General features: G+C 41.8%; 1 long non-coding RNA gene across 1 annotated transcript; it reads right to left on the bottom strand.

The window, feature by feature from the left end:
- Positions 1-3,057: 3,057 nt before the first annotated feature.
- Positions 3,058-21,387, bottom strand: LOC145798811 (uncharacterized). The gene is made up of 2 exons (XR_014340458.1): positions 21,139-21,387; positions 3,058-3,309 (listed from the first exon to the last, which is right to left on the bottom strand). It is a non-coding gene; the product is annotated as an uncharacterized LOC145798811 (long non-coding RNA).
- Positions 21,388-22,188: the final 801 nt, after the last annotated feature.

The following is a 22,188-nucleotide window of genomic DNA, read 5'->3' as shown; positions in this document are numbered from 1 at the left end:
TCCTAAAACCTACTGTTACCATGCCCTAGACTCAACTATGACAATCACAGGCCCAGTTGTACAGTAAGAACATGAGTAATAGAGGAAAAGCAGAGGGGAGTCGAAGACTTACAGGCTAGGGCTCAGACAATGGCTTGAAGTAGTGGGATGGGGCTCTCAGGGACGGCGAAGGTGTGAAATGTGCTCGCGTGGATTCTCTGATCTCAATAGGATGGGTGGGAGTGGGAACTCTTGATCGCAAGGTGGTTTTGTAGGTGAAGACAAACAGAACAAGAAGGAAAATTAGATGAGGGACAATGGTTATAAGTAGGGAAAGATAAGCGCCAAAATTTGAATGTGAAGAGGCAGCGGGAGGCGGCTGGGTTGGTTGTTCAAGGTCAATGAATGAATGACGCGTGTCTGTAATGATGGCGGCGTCAGTACTGAAAGGGCGGGTTGGTAAGTCGAGGCGCCGACCGAGCAAATCAAGAAACCGAACATGTGGCTTAACGCGGTTTATGTTTTACGGCGTAAGGTCGGGCAGAGGAATGACCCCAGCCGGAGCATGCAATCCCAGTCACGCTAGCGCGGACAGAATTAAGGGGCAATTGAGAGGGAGATTTCATAATCTGGCTTTGGGCCATAGAAATGGCCGGGTTGCAAGTGGTCCGAGCGTGTTTGGGCCGAGCTGGGCTAGGCCGTTCCATGGGGAGTTTGCTTGGTTAAAATCTAGACCTTGCCGAGGTGATTCTCTATTTGCCCGGTTTCTATTGTTCGCTCGTTTAGCTCGGCGAATAAGGTCCTCCGCAAATCGGCCCAACCGAGCAGGAGCTCGGTCATAACGGAGGGCAACTGAGCTCGGTCATAATGGATCTCGATTAGGAGCACTGTTTGTCTCGTAGAGTAATACGGTCGTAGAAGGCTGGGTTAGCGCCGTCGGGCTGCCTATTCGCGCCAACACCGTTTGGCGGTTTGATTAGGTGGTGTTTAGCTGAATTTGCGCTGACACATGGGAGAGTGTGATAGGAGGGTAGGTCCACGTGCCAATGGGCGAATAGACGCCGAGGTGAGCGCAGAAAGTATATAAACGTGACTGTGCCCCCCATGCTGAGGATGGAACATCTGCTGGTGAGAGAGACTCTTGCATATTGCCTTCTCTTCTCTCTCTGAGTGTGTGCTAACTTGACCGTTAGAGGGGTTTTTCGGTAACACACCGCCGGGTAGCTCACCTTCGTTGTGTTCGCAGGACGATCGGAGGAAGGCGCGGCTTGGACGCGAGGAGTATGGGTGGTGTCGAATATTTCCTCCCCATATATATATATATATATATATTGCACTTTTAATACCCAAATTTCAAAATTCAAACCTAAAACCTAAAAACGAAAATGCAGTGTTATTGTGGTGGAGGAACTTGGGTGTTTGTGAAAGGTGGTCATGATGCAAGGGTGAGATGGTAAGGGGAGGGGCAATAGAGAGAGAGAGAGAGAGAGAGTTGGAATTTGGGTTTGAGTTTCGACTTTTGGATTTTAGGTTTGGATTTTGTGTTCAAGTTTTGGATTTTGGAACTTAAAATTGAATGGAAGTTGGCTTTTGTGGGTAAATTGAGAAATATTACAAATGTTAGGGGTCAAAATATTATTTTAAGTGCCAAAGTAAATAAAATTGTGAAACTTAATGGAAAAAAATGTAAATTTCTAATTTTATGCCCCGTGGCACCGCATGGCTGCCAACATGGCAATTTTCGTTCAAAATTAGACAGGAGTTAATTTTGGAAGTAAATTTAACCCCTCTAAAAAAAATAAAATAATAACAAAAATGTTAAAGGACCAAAGGAGAAAAACAATACTTCAAGGATTAAAGTGAGAAAATTATGAAACTTAAAGGAAACAAAAGTGTAATTTATCCATTAAAGAAAGCGCTCCATAGTCTTTTTATATATTTATTTCTTTCTTTTTTTGACAATTGGCAGGAAAATAATTACAAATATGAGAATAATTATATCAAACTAGATAATTATGGTATCCTATACAGATGTTGCGTTGACGAGGCATACACAATACAAACCTGTGATCAATGTTGAAACTCTTTTTATTTATTGGCATGGACCCCTGATGTGTCAATCAAAACAATGCATCTAATATCAGAAAATAATAAAATCATTTCTGAGCCCTCAAATATCTCCTTCTAAATGATGAACAAAATGTATATGATATGAATATTTATGATGAGGTTGCCCCATGCTTGAAGGGGCTCTCTCTCTCTCTCTCTCTCAATTATGTGTATGAAATCTTCATGTTTTGGTTCATGTGTTTCACCAATAATATTATATATATATTATATTTTAAACCACATTATTATACTCATCATTTTAAATTTTAACAAAATATTGTTCTTTAAATTTTTAATGCAATGTTGACAATTATATGATAAAATAAGATGATTAAAACAGGTGATCACTACAAAAAAAATTATTTTTTGCGACGGCAAAACGCCGTCGCAAATACGCCAAACGCCGTCTCAAAATGTTTTTGTGACGGTAAAATGACTTTTTGCGACGGCAAGTGGGGGTCGCAACAAAAGGAGTTGCAAAAGGGTTTTAGCGACGGCAAAGTGCCGTCGCCTTTGTTTTTGCAACGGGAAAATGCCTTTTTTGCGATGGCAAATTTCTGTCGCCAATAATGGATGAAAATCTGAGTTTTTTGCGACGGAATAGCATTGCCGTCGCTAAAAGGGTTTTTTGTGACGGCAAAAATACCGTCGCTAAAAGTGTATTTGAGACAGCAACCTGAGCCGTCGCTAATGACTATTGTCGACGGCAATGATACCGTCGCTAAAGGCCTTATTCCTCAATTCAATTCCCTACCTTTTGTGACAGTATAGGTGCTGTCACAAAAAGCCTGGCTCAATTTTTTTTTTTGAGACGGGGTGTTCTGTCGTCTCAAAAAAAATTAAAAAAAAAAAACCTGTATTAAAATTATTAAAAATATGAAAATAACCTATATTAAATGCAAAATAACTAAAAAAAAAACCGATAATTGCATAATAATATAAATACATACATAAACAAAAGTTGGCACATGATGAAAATTCATAATGTTCTTCCATTCATAATAACAACACATAAATAAAAATTCATAACAATAAAAATTATGCCACTACATAATGTCGCATAATACATACATAATGTTGTTCACAAATTTAAATAACATAAATCAAAATCAAAACCAAAAGTTTTCGTCTTGATTCTTTCGTGGGTTACAAAAATAAAAGTTGGTCATAATCTTTACACGTCCGCATTCCACAAGAAGCAAACTGCTACTCAGGAAATATCTGAAAATAACAAAATAAAAATAATTAATAACAATATAATGGTGTTAATATTTTAATTACAGAAAAATATCAAAAAATTAACTACTTTATAATTACAAAGATAGTTTAGTAAATAATTTTGACTAGACCGAAATCCGACTCTAACTCCCAAACCGGGAACCCGATTCGAGCCCCGTCTTCTCCCACAAGTCTATTGTGCTTAGGCGGTCGTGTGTGCCAAGTTTTGTGCTAAACCGACGCCATTTGGTGATTTTGGGGCATTAACACCTCGAATTCAAATTTCTTAAGGATCTAGTTTGCCTAAAGTGAAATCCGATTCTAACTCCCAAACCGGGAACCCGATTCGAGCCCGTCTTCTCCCACAAGTGTCTCATGCCTAGGCGGTCGTGTGTGCCAAGTTTCGTGCTAAACTGACGCCGTTTGGTGATTTTAGGGCATTAACACTTCGAATTCAAGTTTCTTAAGGAACTAGTTATACAATAACACGTGAGACAAAAAAATGTTGCAAAACACCAAGTAACATACTTTCATTATAAATTCAAAATTTGTAAGAGAAAACGGAGTTCAATGCAAGATGAATCACAAGTTCAAGAGAAATTGGAAAAACTAGACATAAAAGTGGAAAATTATAGATGGAGATGTAATAGACAAGCATTGAAAGGAGAATTTATTAGAGTGATGCAACTGACTTTATTAAGGAAAAGTAACATGCAACCCTGGCACCTATTTTTTGACTTTAGATCCAATGATATGTTAATTTCATGCACGTCAAGACTGTTGCCATAAACTTAATGGCATATATAAAACAATGGTCCATAAAGAAATACTCTTACGTAGTATTGTTATACTAAAATTTGTCCATGTCAAATATGCTTTGTGAGTAGAGAACTACCATTTTGGGGCATATAAATGATTACTTGGCAGATTCAGAGTAACTGTAATCAAAGAATGAACAGTATGATCTTACATTCCATGACTTTGAAAGGGGGATTGTCTACTTGATGATCTACATTTTGTGCCAGTTCAGAACTTCTAACTTGGGTTTTTTGCGTAAGCTAGTGAATTATGTCACAGTGGGTTTAAAACCTTCTCTATTTGAGAGTTTTTTCCACCGCAAATCATTGTCTCCTATGCATGTGATTGCTTATTCTTATTGTGGATGAATGCTCTTCCTCACAGCTAAACTAAATTGATTTGGCTTTGACATTACTAATTAATATTGCAGTTAGTGTTCCTTGAAATAAAATTGATTTTTTTTTTTCTAAAAGAATTTAGCGCATAAAGAGATCCACAAGTTTATGCTCCCCATCAGGCCTAACTTTCTCTCCATTGTTTGGTTTTCTTACATAGCAATATTGACAAGTGCACAACAAAAATGAATGTTATTTTTGGATTTGGCACTAACAATGTAAAATTTTATCAGCCACTACATTAGTGCTTTAGACAATAAACCCAAGACTCCCAAAAATGATAAAGCACTTTCATATATATATATATATATATATATCAGAATAAGGTGCAGTATAATTTCTTTCATTGTTCTCATTTTTGACTTATCCTCAAACTATCTTCACATATTTTTTTCCAGAATTTTATCAGTTATGCACAAAGATTAGAAAGAAAAAAAAAAAAAGTGCTTCATTCTTTCTTTTCTCTTTTAAAGCATGATACATTGTCAGTGTTTCACATCCTCCTTTGTCATTCTAATAAATTTTATAAATTTAAAAATGTTATATTCATTCTTATAAATATCTCTATGCCAAGGTTTACTTAAGTATGTCTTAATGATTTTTTTTCTACCCCCTCCCCTCATGTTACTTTTCAATTTCCCTAGTTCAATGTGTCATGTTCTAGTTAGATCCAGAATCAATCAAACAGTGATCTGGTTTGTAGGGTTCAATTAATCCTAGCTTGAAGTCTAAGAGGGAGAATTATGAGCCGGATATGGGCCGAGTTAGAGGCCGAGCAAATTGGAGGTCCAATGGTGCCTTGGGTCGCGATAACTTTGGATTCGCCCGGAGTCGGGGTTGCTCAGAGATGGACCGAGCCACTTGGGTCTGCGCAGGTGATAACCATGCAACTTGCGTTGCTCGGTCAAAGGCACGCACCGTTAGCCCGGCCAAGAAGCTTGTGCTAGAAGCCCGGCTGGATGGCCTTTGGTTGACCGGTACGACCAGTCTCAAGGTCGGCTTTCGCCGGAATGCTGCCAAGCATGACTGGAAAGGATCTCAGTTCTTGGAGCAATTGGGCATGAAACACAGCATGGCCGTCGATAGCCGAGAAGTTTCAACCCGGCTGCCGAGCTCCCAGTAGAGTGGGCTGACAGTCGGGTTAGGTGATGTTCAGCAGGATCTGTGCTGACAGATGGGATAGCAGAACCACGTGTCGAGAGATCACTGGGAGTAGATTTGGGGCGCAGAAGGTATATAAGCAAGTCTACGCCCCCCCATGCTGGGAGGACGGAACATTTGGTAAGAGAAAAACTTACACTCCACTCTCTCCTCATTCTCTCTATCCTCAAGTGTGTGCTAACTTGATCGTCGGAGGGGTTTTTCGGTCACACACCGCCGGGTAGCTCACCGCTGTTGTGCACGCAGGTGATCGGATAGAAACGGAGCTCGGAAGCAAGGAGTGCGGGCTCGCCTGAATATTTGCTTCCCGCACAATTGGCACCGTCTGTGGGAATTCGACAGACAAAACCTTGTCTTCCAAGCTCATCCGATCGCCATCCATGGCGAACATCGAGGACATTCCGCTGTCCGCCGTCGACGGAGTTACCCCAGAGTCGGGCAGACGGAGAGAAGGGCGTCCCACCATCATTCCTCTGATGGCGGACCTGGAGATTTCTCTAGAAGGACATTCAAGAGATGCGCGGGATAAGCGCGGAAGAAGTTATGGTCATTCACGGAGTCTAGATGGTCATCGGCGGCGGAGAGAATCACATGCCAGACGTCTGGAACACAAGTTAAGAGACCAGGACGCCGTCATCCGGCGAATGGCGGCGGAGATGGAGGAGCTGAAGCGGCATGTCAAAGGAAAGGGTGTAGCTGGAGAGGGAGACCACAGTGAGCGCACCCAACCCCGCCGTTTAGGCAGTCAGAGTCATCGGCACACTCCTTCCATTTCTATCACCAGAAGTTACAAGGTTGCAGATTCCGACGTGCACGAAGAGAAGTCTAGCGCGCAAGACAGCACCTATCGACCCTCATGTCCAGCGACGACGTCGAGGTATTCTTATTCTACTCATTCAGAGGATTTGCGGGCAGTTTTGAAGGAACGGGCTCGCCAGCGGGAGGCTCAAAGGGTGCCGGCGCTCCAGCGGCTATCCTATGGGCTTCACGCCAGCGAGGAGGTCGGAATGCCTCTACCCTGCCCAGCCGCGCCTCTCCTTATAGATACAGACTTGGCAAGGCAGAGTGCCACTCCATTCTCCGTGGATATAGAGACCGCACCGCTTCCGGCGAGCTTCCACCAGCCAAAGTTCACGCTCTATGACGGAAAAACCGACCTGTATATGCATGTACGTCATTTCCGACAGGTCATGGCTGGACATGGGCGGAATGACGCTCTTATATGCTTGATCTTCGCGTCGAGTTTGGGCGAGCTGGGTTTGAAATGGTTCGAGAGGTTGCCGGAAAGGAGCATTGAAAGGTGGCAGCAGTTGGCTGAAGCCTTTGTGACGCGCTTCAAAACCAACACCAAAACACCAAAGGAAGTTGATCACCTCCTGAGTGTTAAGATGGAACCGTGCGACACATTGAAGGCATACAACTCCAGATATTGGGAGACCTTCAGCGAGATCCTGGATTGCCTGGCCAACCTTGCAATCACACAATACAAGCGTGGTCTCCCGGTCGGACATAGACTGCGGGACTCACTTACCATGTACCAGTCGACATCTATGGGCCAACTAATGCAGTGCATCAATGAGCACATCCGGGTGGAGGATGATGCGTCAGCATCTACCGTGAAGGCAACTCCGGTAGCAACAGACAAGCGGTCAGCTGGCAAGGTGCACGCGCTCGGGCAGGAGTCCGGCCAATCCAACGACCGCGCTGAGGAATCGGACCGTGGCACTAATCGCAAAAACCGGGGTAGGGGGCGTCGCAATGACCGAGATGACTACCCCCGAGATGACGTAGCCGATGCAAACAGAAGGTTGAAAGTAAGGACAGGAATCACCACGGTCTTTAAGATTCCAATCTATCGCATACTTAGTGAAATCCATGACGAGGAGTATGTCCGGTTTCCTGCTAAGTTAGGCGATGGACAGAAGGGCTTCAATCCGCGGTACCGTTGCACGTTTCACCGGGAGCGAGGCCATCGGACCGAGGATTGTTTGCCTTTAAGGCAACACTTGGAAGAGCTGGTCGCAGCCGGACACTTGGACCTTTACATTGATGGCGGTGTAAAGGCCAATCAAACTCCGGTTGACTCGCGGGGACTGGATGACCGAGTTACGCCTTCACAAGGGGTTGTTAATGTCATCCACGGCATAGTGGAACCGGCGCGCGTATGCGAGCTCCGAGGTATGATCAAGAAGGCAGAACACATGAGGGAAGTTTTGTCGGTTCAGCCTGCGATCAAGAGGGGGAAGACTGAAGTGAAAGATGTAATCAATTTCTCCTCAAGAGACCTGGAGCGCATTCAGACGCCGCACAACGATGCCCTAGTGGTTACACTCCGCGTCAAAGAATTTGATGTCAAACGGATCTTGATCGATCAGGGAAGCTCGGTCGAGATCATGTACTACGACGCTTTTAAACAGCTCAAGCTCCGGGATACAGATTTGGCCCCGGCAACTTCGCCACTGGTTGGTTTCAATTCACAACCGGAGTGGCCTTTGGAAAAGATTATCCTGTCGGTCAAAGCGAGATCCGTGGTTAAACAAGTGGAGTTTTGGGTGTTGCAGTTGCCGTCCACTTATAATTTGATCCTTGGAAGGGGATGGCTTCACGCTATGCAAGCCGTAGTGTCAACCTACCACCAGGTGGTGAGATTCCCATCGGTTATGGGGGCAATCGAGGAGGTTTGGGGCAATCAAGTCATGTCGAAGCAATGCTTCGTGGAGGTCAACGGGAGCCGAGCTGCCAAAGGCTTCGTTCAAATGATTGAGGGACCCGAAGACCGGGGAGTCCTTGACGACATGGGCACCAAGGCCGAGGACAAAGCTGTCGAGGAGTTGATGGAAGTGCGCATTGATACAGAGCATCCGGACAAGTTCTTCTCGCTCGGCTCAAGCCTTACAGCCCAAGAATGGACCGACATGGTTGAGTTTTTGATGGCCAACATCGAAGTCTTTGCATGGTCACCTTACGACATGCCCGGTCTCGATCCGAGTTTTATATGCCATCATCTCAATGTCTTCCCCGGAGCAAAGCTGGTCATTCAGCGTACAAGGAGATCGGCGCTGCATCACGCCGAGGTAGTTACTGAGGAAGTAAAGAACTTGCTTGAGGCGCGAGCAATTTAGGAAGTGCATTACCCTCGGTGGATTTCAAACACGGTCGTGGTGTCCAAGAAGAATGGGAAGTGGCGAGTTTGCGTTGACTACAAGACCATCAACCGAGCTTGTCCGAAAGACAGCTTCCCTCTGCCTAGAATAGACCAGCTTGTGGACTTAACGGCTGGACATAACAGGCTCAGTTTCTTGGACGTCTACCGCGGCTACCATCAGATTGCCATGCATGGGCCCGACCGAGAGATCACATCATTTACAACACCAAGGGGACTCTTCTGCTACAGAGTCATGCCTTTTGGTTTGAAGAACGTCGGGGCAACTTTTCAACGGATGGTGACCAAGATGTTTGCTCCTCTGCTAGGCCGGACAATGGAGGCTTATATTGATGATATGGTGGTTAAGAGCCGGCATCAAGCAGACCATTTGTCCGATTTGGTCGAGATGTTCGCCATTCTCAAAAAGCACAAGCTACGCCTGAATGCGTCTAAGTGTGCCTTCGTCGTGGGATCCGGAAAATTTTTGGGTTTCCTAGTCACGAACTGAGGCATCGAAGTAGACCCTACACAAATCCGAGCCGTGCAAGAGTTAAAACAGCCTAGTTCGGCTAAAGATGTGCAGCATCTGGCCGGAATGGCCGCCGCGCTTAACCGATTTATAAGCCGGTCATCAGATCGCTGCCGCCCTTTTTTTCAAGGCCTGAAATCAAAGTTCTCATGGGATGAAGAGTGTGACCGGGCTTTGGCCGAGCTCAAGGAGTATTTGTCTTCAACACCGTTGTTGGTCACACTGGAGCCCGGAGAAGAACTTTTCCTTTATCTGGCTGTCTCGCAACATGCAGTCAGTGCAGTGCTAGTCCGGTTGGAAGGAATCAAACATCTACCCATCTTCTACGTCAGCAAAACCTTGCTACCGGCAGAGTCGAGGTACTTGCCGCTGGAAAAACTTGCGTTAGCTTTGATGATGGCTTCAAGGAAGTTGGCACACTATTTCCATGCCCATACCATCATCGTCTTGACCGAGTTCCCTCTGAAAGCTTTGTTCGAACGGGCAGACTTCTCTGGTCGGAGTCTTAAGTGGCGGTCGAATTGGGACAGTTTGATGTGAAGTTCCAGCCGCGCACAGCCATAAAAGCACAGACTCTGGCCGACTTCGTTGCTGAATTCTCACCTGGAACTCATCCGGTCTGCCCAGTCGATATTGTCGTGGCAGATGAAGAGGTGAATGCAAGCTCGACCGAAATACCCCAGCTTGGCGGCATAGGCGACGCGGAACTTGCGCGCCCCGTCAAAGCCCCTCCAGTTCATACGATACTACAGCCCGGTGATGCGATGACGCAGTTGGCTATCACTGACCAACCCGCTTTGTCCGACGCCACATCACCGAGGAGGGAAGAACTGGAACCGCTCAGCACAGAGCCTGCGGCCAGCGTAATACCGCAACCTGGCGATTCGCCTACGGACTTAAGCATTATGGATCAACTTGCTGAGTTCGGCGCCAAATCGCCAAGGGGGGCTGAAGTGGGACCGCTCAGCATACGACCGGAAGCCGAACAACAGAGCAACCGTGATCCCATCAACCTTCAAGCTTCTCAGGACCCCTCAGAGTGTTAGAAGCTCTTTGTCGGCGAAATGTGGAAACTTTTTGTTGATAGAGCCTCGAACCGTCACGGTGACGGGCTGGGTATAGTTCTGATTTCGCCAGACGAACTAACTATTGAACAGTCTATCACCCTTGGCTTTCCAGCATCCAACAATGAGGCCGAGTACGAGGCACTATTGGCCGGTCTCAAGAGCGCGCTTTAGATGCAAGCATCCGAACTAATGGTTTACAGTGATTCCCAGCTTGTGGTTAACCAAGTTTCTGGGGTTTACGAGGCAAAGGATGATAGAATGATGAAGTACCAAGCTCTGGTCAGAGACCACATCAAGCGATTTCAGGCGATCAGGGTCCAACAGATTGGCCGAGAAGAAAACGGCCAAGCGAATGAGTTGGCCGGCCTTGCTTCTATGGTCGACAGCACATCTCCCAACTGTCTTTTGCTTGAATTCCTTCCGAGGCCCAGCATTGAGGAGGCCCGGCAGACAGAAGTACTCTGCGCCGATCTAGGTCCTTCTTGGATGGATCCCATAATCCTCTTTCTCAGAGAATGGACCCTTCCAGCCGACAAGAAGGAAGCGCATAAAGTGCGGGTGAAGTCCGAGCGGTTTTGGCTCTCTCCATCAAGCACTTTATACAAGAAGTCTTTCATCGGTCCCTACCTGAAGTGTGTGCACTCGAGCAGCGTAGAAGCCTTCCTTTTCGAAATTCACGAAGGCATCTGTGGCAGTCATATAGGGGGCAGGTCCTTGGCCTACCGAGCTATTTCGCAAGGATACTGGTGGCCGTGCATGCAAGCCGACGCCCAGAAATATGTTCACAAGTGTGAGAAATGTCAGAAGTTTGCCCACCAGATCCACCAGCCGGCCAGGGAACTTCTTCCCCTCACTAGCCCTTGGCCCTTTGCGATGTGGGGGCTAGATATAGTGGGGCCGCTCCCAACAGCACCAGGAAACCGGAAGTTCTTCATCGCGACCACAGACTACTTCACCAAATGGGTTGAAGCGGAGCCTTTGGTAACAATCAAGGAGAAGGACGTGGAGCGGTTCGTCTAGCAGAATGTGGTCACGCGGTTTGGCGTCCTCAAAATCCTGATCTCTGATAACGGCACCCAATTTGACGGCCGCCTATTTAGGGGGTTCTGTGAAGATTTGAAGATCAAATTCTACAACTCTACTCCGGCTTACCCGCAGTCCAACGGTTAAGCCGAGGCTTCGAACAAGACCATTCTTGATGGACTGAAGAAGAGGCTTGAGAAGGCCAAAGGAAAGTGGGCCAAGGAACTCCCTAGTGTCCTTTGGGCATACCGAACAACCCCCCGGCGATCTACCGGGGAATCTCCTTTTGCTTTGGCATATGGCATGGAGGCGATCATCCCGTTGGAAGTTGGTATGCCCACCCTCAGAAGTGAAAGTTTTGAGCCCGAGCTGAACGCCGAAGCCATTGCCTTGGAATTGGACCTAATGGAAGAATGCCGAGAAAAGGCTCTTGTCCATGTGGCCGCCTACCAACAAGAGCTTTCAAGGAAATACAACAAAACCGTGCACCCCAGACCGTTCAAAGTGGGTGATTGGGTCTTGCGGAAGGTCATGGGCAATACCCTAGTGCCAGGCGAAGGCAAACTAGGGGCGAATTGGGAAGGACCCTACAAGATAACCGGTCTGGCGGGAAAGGGGGCATATCACTTGGAGGACTTGAATGGTAGAGGAATACCCCGACCATGGAATGCAGCCAACCTCAAGTTGTACTATTTCTAGCTTTTGCTTTCTTTTTTGTGCAAAGGAATTTTTTGCCTTACACTTCATGTAGTATTCATTTTTGTCAATATATAGAAGTGACTCATCTTTGCCTTAGCATTTTTTGTTACTTTGAGTTTTGCGTAATCTCAACCGAGATGTTTATTCCGGTTGAAGGAGTTGATGTTTTGTTCAACTTAGGTATTCTCAACCGAGATATTTATTCCGGTTGAAGGAGTTGATGCTTTGTTCAACTTAGGTATTCTCAACCGAGATGTTTACTCCGGTTGAAATAGTTGATGTTTTGCTCAACTTAGGCACTTTCAACCGAGATGGTTAGTCCGGTTGAAAATTTGATGTTTTGCTCAACTTAGGTATTTTCGACCGAGATGTTTATTCCAGTTGAAAGACTTGAAGTTTTGCTCAACTCTGGGTGTACTACCGAGATGATTTATTCCGGTTATATGAGTTAATTAATGGAATTTGTCTTGCCAACATATTTTGTCCGGTTGAAGTTACTCAGCTCTAGGACCGTGCAAACACTTGGTGAAACTAGATCTTTTTCATTAATGAAAAAAGGAGTACAAAAGGAGAGGCAGAGAGCCCGGTTACATGTGCAAAGCAGAAAATGAAAGAAAACAGAAAACTACACAAGGGGGGAAAGATTGGAGAATTCGTCATCAGCTGCTTCCAGGTCGACCGTTGTTCGCTCTTGGACACCGGCCTCAGTTTCTCCGGGCTGCTCCTGGCTGCTTCCCTCCTTGGCATTAACCTCGATTTCTTTGGCAAGCTCTTCCTCGGCCTCAGCTTGCAGCGCGCTGAAGACGTCGTTGGCATAGGGCACGAGGTAGACCGGTAAGAAGGCAGCCGGGGGAGCGGTAAACACATCGGTATCAGGACCTTGACCGAGATGTTCGCAGGCTGACTTCCAACCCGCTTTGAAATAAATGTCTTGAGTAGCGAAGACCTGCTTCTTATAGTTGTCCTCGGCTTCCTTGAAGCCGGCGTTGTTGGCATCCTCGCACTCCTTCTCCCTTGACTTCTTAAGCGCATCCAGCTCGGCCTAGAGCTCATCCCTCTTCTTCTCGGCTTCATCAAGCTGGCCGAGCAACCTATTGTTGTCAGCATTGGAAATTTGCAGAGAGGATTTTGCTCGGCCCAGCTCAGTTTGAAGGCTCTGCACTTGGCCGGCAGTGTCATTCGCCTTCTGCCGCAGTCGATGGATTCGCTCCATGACCAAGTGTTGCTTCTGGATGGCCTGCAAGAAGAAAGTTTTATCAGAGAAGAAACCGCGCAAACACTTGTAAAATTTCAGTAGAAGATTGATACTTACCCTGGCCATGGACTTAACAGACGATTTCACCAACCGGGTGTCAAGAACGTGGTCGCTGCCGACCACGTCGCTCGGTAGGAGAAGGGCTTTGGAAAAGTCAAAGGCGAGCAGGTGCTCTTTGTCGCCCTTGATGGAAGCGATAGCCGGTATGTCCTTTCCCCGGTGCTTTAGCTGCAGTTGCCAAGGTGGTGTTGGGTCGATAGTGACAGTGGGTTGCTCGGTGGTTAGCTTGGCAACCAGCTCGGCGGATGGGTCTGCGCGAGGCCTTTTGCCAGCTCGGCGAGCTTCTTGTCTGGGTTGCCCGGCGCCTGGAGATGCCAAGGCGACCACGGGGCCGCTGGATTGTCCGACAGCTTGAGAGTGGGTGGTGATGCTCGGTATCTCGGCTGAGGTTGCTGTGAGGAGGTTCTAGATGCGGCTTCGTTTTGCCATCTCTTGTTCTTCGGTCAGCCGGATTAGCGGCACGTCCAGTAGAGTTGGGTTCGGAGGAGGTGTTGGAGCACGGAGAAAGTCTGTAACTTTGCTTCGACGTGGAGCTGAGCATCTATAGGTTGGAGTGTAGCCGAGCAACTCGTTACAATCCCGGTGGCTGTAACAGAGCACGGTTCGGATGGCTTCAACGTTGGGATATTGGTAGTTGGATTGCAAGGCTTGAATTGTTGCAAAAGAAACAGGAAAAATAGTAAGTACAGAATGTTGAAGGCAGGGACTTAACCGAGCAAATTAGCGCGGCTTACATGTGGAACCAAAGCTCTTGCTGATGAACCAGCTCGGTACGTCAGCTGTTTCATAATTGCCAGACACCCAGAAGAAGTCATCATCATGTAAGTCCTTGTCCGGGGTGCCGGTTACTATCTTCTCTTTGCCCGGTCTTATTTTTAAATAATAGGCCAGGCCGTCGCCGGTGTGCCCAAGGGTGTATTGTCGTAGTATCTCGGCTAAACCTAAGTTTGTTCCTAGCCGGTTGTTTAGCTCGTGCACGCCATTGATTATTTGGTAGGTGTTGGTCGAAACCTGGGTGGGTGCTAGCCTGGTGCGGTGTAGAAATTCAGTCATCAGAGGGTTGACCGGGAAGCGGAGGCCTCCTTCAATTACTGACAGCATGGTGAAGGGGCATTGGTCAAGCCTGCCTCAAGGGGTTATTTCCATCTCGGCGAGCTCTATGTGGACGTTTGCCGGGATACCGTATTTTTCCTTGAAGGCAGCCAAGGCAGCAGGTGTGTCCACAAGGAAGCGAAATTTCCCCATGTTTGACTGACTAATCTAGCTCGGCTGAGGTGGTTTGGCACAGGTTGGGGATTAATGGCTGCTCGGTCCTTGAGAGCCTCAGGATTGGTCTTTGGTCCCCTTGGACTCTGCAGGAAAACGGAGGGTAATTGTAAGTGGGAGTGCGGTCGCGCAAAACGAGCTAGAGTTGAGCTCGGTCGTGGATTGTGCCAAACCACCTCGGTCGTAAAGGTTAGCCAAGGAGCTCGGTCGCCGAGCGAACCAGAGCTTAGCCCGATCGAGCGGGCAAGTCCTTTTTGCTACCCCGGTTTCTCCTAAGGTTGGGACAAACTAAAGATTTGCTCGGTCTGAGTGATTTTTTGGATCGAATGAAGATCTGGAACCCGGTCCGCCCCAGATCTTCATTGTTCATCAGGGAAATTGAAGAATAGTGAAGAAACTAAGGGGCATTGAAGGTTTTGGGTGGGGGAGGCCCTAAACCTACGGATTTGGAGCTATAAAGAAGAAAAATATGAAACGAAAACAGTAATAACAAGGGCTCGAAGAACTTACCAGGAGAGAGCAAAGTCTTCTTCTTCGAAGACGAACTCAACAATGGCAAGCGAGCGAAGGCAGAAGCTCTGGATCGACAAGGAGGAGAGAGAGTCGGTAAGGTTGAATTGAAAGAAGGTTCAATATGTTTATAGAGATGAATAAGACCGCCAAAAATTTGAATCTAAACAGACGTGATGTTTGGCTGCTCAAGGCCAATCAACCCACGACACGCGTCCCTATTGACGGCGGCGTCAGTACTGAAGAGACAGGATGGTGAATCGAGGCATCGACCGGGCAAGTTTTGAAGACAGGTATGTCAAGTAGCCCGGTCACCGTATTGCAAACCGAGGACTGGGGAAGTGTTACCCCGGTTAGAATTGGTAATCCCAGTAACGCTTGTGTGGACGGAATTAAGGGGCAATTGAGAGGGAGAATTATGAGCCGAATATGGGTCGAGTTAGAGGCCGAGCAAATTGGAGGCCCAATGGTGCCTTAGGCCGTGATAACTTTGGATTCGTCCAGAGTCGGGGTTGCTCAGAGATGGACTGAGCCACTTGGGTCTGCGCAGGTGATAACCGTGCAACTTGCGTTGCTCGGTCAAAGCCACGCACCGTTAGCCCGGCCAAGAAGCTTGTGCCAGAAGCCCGGCTGGATGGCCTTTGGTTGACCGGTACGACCAGTCTCAAGGTCGGTTTCGCCGGAATGCTGCCGAGCATGGCTGGAAAGGATCTCAGTTCTTGGAGCAATTGGGCATGAAACACAGCATGGCCATCGACAGCCGAGAAGATTCAGCCCGGCTATCGAGCTCCCAGTAGAGTGGGCTGGCAGTCGGGTTAGGTGATGTTTAGCAAGATTTGTGCTGACAGATAGGATAGCAGAACCACGTGTCGAGAGATCACTGGGAGTAGATTTGGGGCGCAGAAGGTATATAAGTAAGTCTGCGCCCCCCATGCTGGGAGGACGGAACATTTGGTAAGAGAAAAACTTACACTCCACTCTCTCCTCATTCTCTCTATCCTCAGGTGTGTGCTAACTTGATCGTCGGAGGGGTTTTCCGGCCACACACCGCCGGGTAGCTCACCGCTGTTGTGCACGCAGGTGATCAGATAGAAACGGAGCTCGGAAGCAACGAGTGTGGGCTCGCTTGAATATTTGCTCCCTGCACAAAGTCATATGCAATTTACCAAATGCTATCGTTGCAAGCGAAATGTTGCTGCTACAATCATAAGTTATAAACAACTTACCTTTTTAATATGAAAAAAGGGAAAAATGATAAACACGAGAATCAGTGTAATGCATTTCGTAGAAAACAATATATTCAAACTTTCCTGCAAAGAAGAAAAATAGTATCTAGAAGTTCCTTGTCATAAAATGTGAGAAGCTGCTTCACATGATTAGAGAGAGAGAGAGAGAGAGAGAGAGAGCATACTCTGAGTGAGAAAGTCGTTGCCGGTCCAGCCCTCGTTGTCGTTGTCGCCGCACCACCGCTACCTTGGTCGCCGTTCGTTGCTCGTCCAGAGGGGGAAAAATTTCGCCGTTCGTCGTTTGGGGATTTTGAACATTTAGGGATTTCGACCCAAATGGGACCGCCAAGATGAAAGGGAAGAGCGGCAAATTTTTTTTTACTTTTTGCGACGGTAAATTTTATACCGTCGCAAATGGTAAATTATTAGAGCTAAACTGACGCCGTTTTAATAAGCTTTTTTGGCGACGGACATTTTGCCGTCGCAAATGAACCACTATTTGCGACAGCCAACTCATGCCGTCTCAACAAAAAAAATTTTTGCGACGACATTTGATACTTCTGTATTTTTCACACTATCCGTGTAGTTTTATTGCCGACGGTAAAACGCCGTCGCTAAAATGCTTATTTGCGACGGTTTAAAATACCGTCACAAAAAATTATTTTATGCGACGAGAATCACACCGTCACAAAAACTTCTGTATTTTTTATTCCTTTTTCTTGTAGTGATCATTGTAGCATTAGTGGTCTTCACAATAAATTTATAAACTATAGCATTAGTGGTCCACGTAATGGCATGCGCCACTTTCCAAATCAATCATGAATCTAATGTTTCAAAATTCTTATTTGATGTTCTTAATGCATTTTAATCGCAGATCTAATGAAAATATAGAAATATAAGAATTCCAAGATAACATGCATTTTGTAATGCATTACAAATAGTGGTGGACAACAAACAATGGACAAGATTTTTATACCTCGTTTGGATCTTGGGATATGAAAAAACAAAAGTTGTAATTTCTCATATAACTAAGAAAAAAATTGTATTTTCTAACCAATTTGTTTGAATAACCCATAATTAATAAGGAGCACGTGTCCTTTTATTTTTTTTATTTTGTAAAAAAATTGGTTATAATTTCTCAAATTGTACTTTCTAACCATTTTGTTTGAATAAACCATTAATAATAAGGAACACAGGTCCTTTTATATATTTATTTATTTTGTCCGGTAATTTAAGTAATAAAAATCTTACCAAATCTCATTCCGTAATGGGCTTTGACTTTAATGTTGTGTTTGGTTAGGGAATTTGGAGGGAGATTTAGAAAGAGAAAGAGAAAAGGTATGTGAAACTAAGTGAAATATAGACATGCTTTATTTACATATTACCTATATTTTTCATTTTTTATTTCTCATTTCAATCTCTCCTCAAATCTCCCAATCAAACATAGCATAACGGTTGGGATTAAGACCAATTCACTAAACCTATCAACAACTTTGTGGACCTATGTTCAACCCATGACTTATAATTTCTCAAATCTTACCAAATCTCAGGGCCATTTGAGGACATCAATAAAAAAAAGTTTAAAGTCAATTTTTAATTTGTTTTAGATTATATTATTTTTTATATAAAAAAATTAAAAATATTAAAAAAGTTTAAAAAATTAATTTTTAATCATCTTTTCAAAAACACCCCTCAACCCCTAATTACTATTCAATATAATTACCATCCACCCCTTGAAATGAATAAATAATATAAATAATAAATTTTATATTATATATATTTTATATTAAAGTAATATGTAACTTTTAAATAAATATTAAAAATTTCTTAAATAGTCTTAAAAATTGTTAAAGTTTCAATATGAATATTAATATGTACTATTATACTAAAAAATAAGTAAAAAATTGACAATAAAATGATAAAGTACTCTCTTATATGGAGAGTGAGTTCGACACTATCAGATAAGTTTTTATATTGGGCTACAGACCCCCACTGGGGTGACTCCACTGACAATCCCCAGTGAGGTGTCACCCCCTCATTCGCTGGAAAACAAAAAAAAAAAAAAAAAGGAAAGCAGTTTTTGACCAATGGGAGAAGACCCCAGTGACCCCCATTGGGGGTGTTAGGCATTTTTCTTTTGTATCTTCATTCAAAAAGTAAATGATAAAGTAGTGATATATTTCATGACATGTATATATTTTTTTAAAGAATTAATATTTGATTTATATTCATTAATTAAAAAGAAAATAACTACTTAAAAAGTTGGGAGAACCAATTACAACATGACACGTGCATTTTTTAAATTCCAAAGACCTTACAATATTTTGTAATAATATATTGTATATATAATAGATAATTGATAATAGATGTAAAGCAATTATTGAAGAGAAAATTGTATTGATACAAATATAAAATAACAAAAAAGATAAAAATGGTGTTAAAAATTGGAGGAAAAATTTTATGAGATTAAATTTTAATTTGGGTAAATTACAGCAATGGTCCCTATAGTTTACCCGTGGTTTCATTTTGGTCTATATACTTCTAATTGCATCAATTTTGCTCTTACAGTTTAGTTTTTGGCCCGATATGGTCTAATAATTAACCACCGTTAGTTTTTTGGACGGAAACCCTCGCATGTCTTGCACGCACGGGATGAAACCCACTGTTTAAAGTATTATGCTGCTCACATGGCACAATTTGGTTGAGTTTTTAATTATTATTTTTTAAATATTAAAAATTAATTTAATATAAATAAATATCAAAAATAAAATTTAAAAATATTAAAAATTATTTCCTACCCAAACATAAAAAATCAGATGAAAATAATATATATTTTTTATTTTTTTACCAAACTAATTTTTAAAATTTTAATATTCTTCAAAATATAATTTCTAGAACTCAACCAAATAGATGTGTAATGAAGTAACTTGTTTATTTGTTAAAATATAGTTTTTATTGGAATTTTAGCTAAAACATAATTTATTGACTCAAAATCAACTTATAAAAATTTAATATTAAAAAAAACTAATTTATTTGATACATTGTTAACTTTTTGACTTGTGCAATGTATTAAATAAATTAGTTTTTTTAGTATTAAATTTTTATAAGTTGATTTTGAGTCAATAAATTATGTTTTAGCTAAAATTTCAATAAAAACTATATTTTAGTAAATAGACAGGTTATTTCAGTACATCTCTATTTGGTTGAGTTCTAGAGATCATGTTTTGAAGAATATTAAAATTTTAAAAATTAGTTTGGTAAAAAAATAATCCCATGAAAATAATCTCCCCTAGGATTGTTTAATCCCTCATATGAGGGATATGGAGTCTAGCCAGACTCCAGGTTTGGCGGACTAAATTATTAATAAAAAATAATTTATTATTAAAATAGACATTTATAAATATATTAACAAAAAAATAGACATTTATAAATTATTTTTTTAGTGTTTTTAATTTAAAATTATATGTCAATAAAAATTATAAATTATAAATTTAATTTAATTAAAAATAATAAATTATAAATTATGGCCTAATAAATTATAAATTTATTTGTCTTATTTATAAGGCCATAATTTATAATTTATAAGGCCATAATTTTTAATTTATTATTTTTAATTAAATTAAATTTATAATTTATAATTTGCATTTTTTATTAATATATAATTTTAAATTAACAACACTAAAAAAATAATTTATAAATTATAAATTTATTTGTCTTATTTATAAGGCCATAATTTATAATTTATAAGGCCATAATTTTTAATTTATTATTTTTAATTAAATTACATTTATAATTTATAATTAATATTTTTTTATTAATATATATTTTTTAATGAAATCCTCCGGACTATTTGGTTGGATTGGATTTGTATCTCGTGTTTATTTTCTCATGGGATTAGATGTCTAGAAATAACTATTTTTAGTGAATCTAATGTTTGGTTGGACGAATTGGATAAGGATAAATGTGCAAAAAGCTATTTTACCATTTTTTAATTGTTTACTAAGAGTATCTCCAATGCATTGCTATAACAGCTGCTAAAGTCATAATATGGCAGCTTGAGCAAAAATTGCTTCTCCAATGGCATGCTATAGTAGCTGCCAAATTTGGCAACTGCCAAATCAAGTGCCAAACTTGGCAACTACTTTGGCAGCTGCCAAATTTGCCAAGTCACCAAAAATGAAACTGTTTTCTTTCTTCCCTCCTTCTCCCCTTTCCTTTCAGTTGGGATTTTTCAGAATGCATGAAGTTTTATATAAAAATATTGAACAAGAATGAACAAAACAGATTTCTCAAATAATAATTCATCAAAAAATGAACAAAACAGATTTCTCAAATAATTCATCAAAAATTGAACAAGAATGAACAAAACAGATTTCTCAAATAATATTGAACAAGAATGAACAAATCAGATTTCTCAAATATTGAACAAGAATGAACAAATCTGTTTTCTTTCTCAGATTTTTCAAAATATTGAACAAGAATGAACAAAAATACCTGGATTTGATGGGGGGCTAATAATCTGAAATTAATTTCTCAAGAATGAACAAGAATAATCCATTAATTTCTGAAATAATCTTGAACAAGAATGAACTAATATTGAAGAAGAATGAACATAAATAATCTGAAATTAATTTCTCAAATAATCCATTAATTTCTCAAATAATCCATTAAAATCTGAAATAATCCAAAGAAAAATACCTGGATTTGATGTCGATCTGAAAAGGGTTGAAGAGAGAAAACAGTTTACCCGAAGCTGCAGTTGATCCGATCTGATCCGAAGCCGAAGTTTATCCGAAGCTCTGATCTTCACTCAGATCTTCACTCTAATCCGAAGCTCAGATCTTCACCCAGACCTTCACTCTGATCCGAAGCTCTGTCTCTCTCTCCGAAGCTCTCTCTCTGTCTCTGAAGTTTCCTTTCTGTTCTAGATGAAAATCTGTCTTGATCAAAACATATAATGTTTATTTTTGGTGTAATAAAGAGCTGTTGGGCTCTGTTTGGTTTGTTTAACATTAAAAAAAAAAATTTGAAATTATTTTTTACAAATAATGTAATTAAATAATGTTTACGTATAAAAATTAAATAATGTAATTAAATAATGTTTAAATAATGTTTATTTTTTAAATAATGTAATTAAAAAATTGAAATTATTAAATTATTTCTTATTCTGGTATCGTATAAAAATTACGTAATTAAATAACGTTTCAATTTTTTTTAAACAGATGATTCAAGCAAAACTGTTGGGAATAATTTTTTTTTTAAACAGATGCTTCAATTTCTTATTCAATCGAATGTTTCAATTGAAATTATTTTTTTAAACATATGTTTCAATTTTTTTTTTTCCAATTTTTCATTTTTTTTAATTTTTTATATTTGTCTAGTTGGGAATAATATAAATATATAATTTTTTTAACAAACAGGTAAAAAAATGTCACAAAAAACAAAAAAATAAACAAAAATAAAATCACAAAAAACCTATATCCAAACAACACTTACAAAGTTAGAGGGAAAGTTAGTTGAGATTTGCCAAAAATAGCAAATGACCATTGGAGCACCATTGCTATAATTTGGCAAAATAACACTATTCATTGCCAAATTATAGCAATAACAACCTTAATATAGCAACAACCATTGGAGATGCTCTAAGTAATAGCAATATTAAACATATCTTTAATATTATAATTATTTTTAACTAGATTAAATAAAAATTTATTTTATTTTATTTTTTACACAATTAAATAAATTTAT

This window comes from Camellia sinensis, chromosome 9, assembly GCF_055761805.1.
Source record: "Camellia sinensis isolate YWXY chromosome 9, ASM5576180v1, whole genome shotgun sequence".
Classification (NCBI taxonomy): domain Eukaryota; kingdom Viridiplantae; phylum Streptophyta; class Magnoliopsida; order Ericales; family Theaceae; genus Camellia; species Camellia sinensis.
This window is presented reverse-complemented; position numbering and strand designations above follow the sequence as displayed.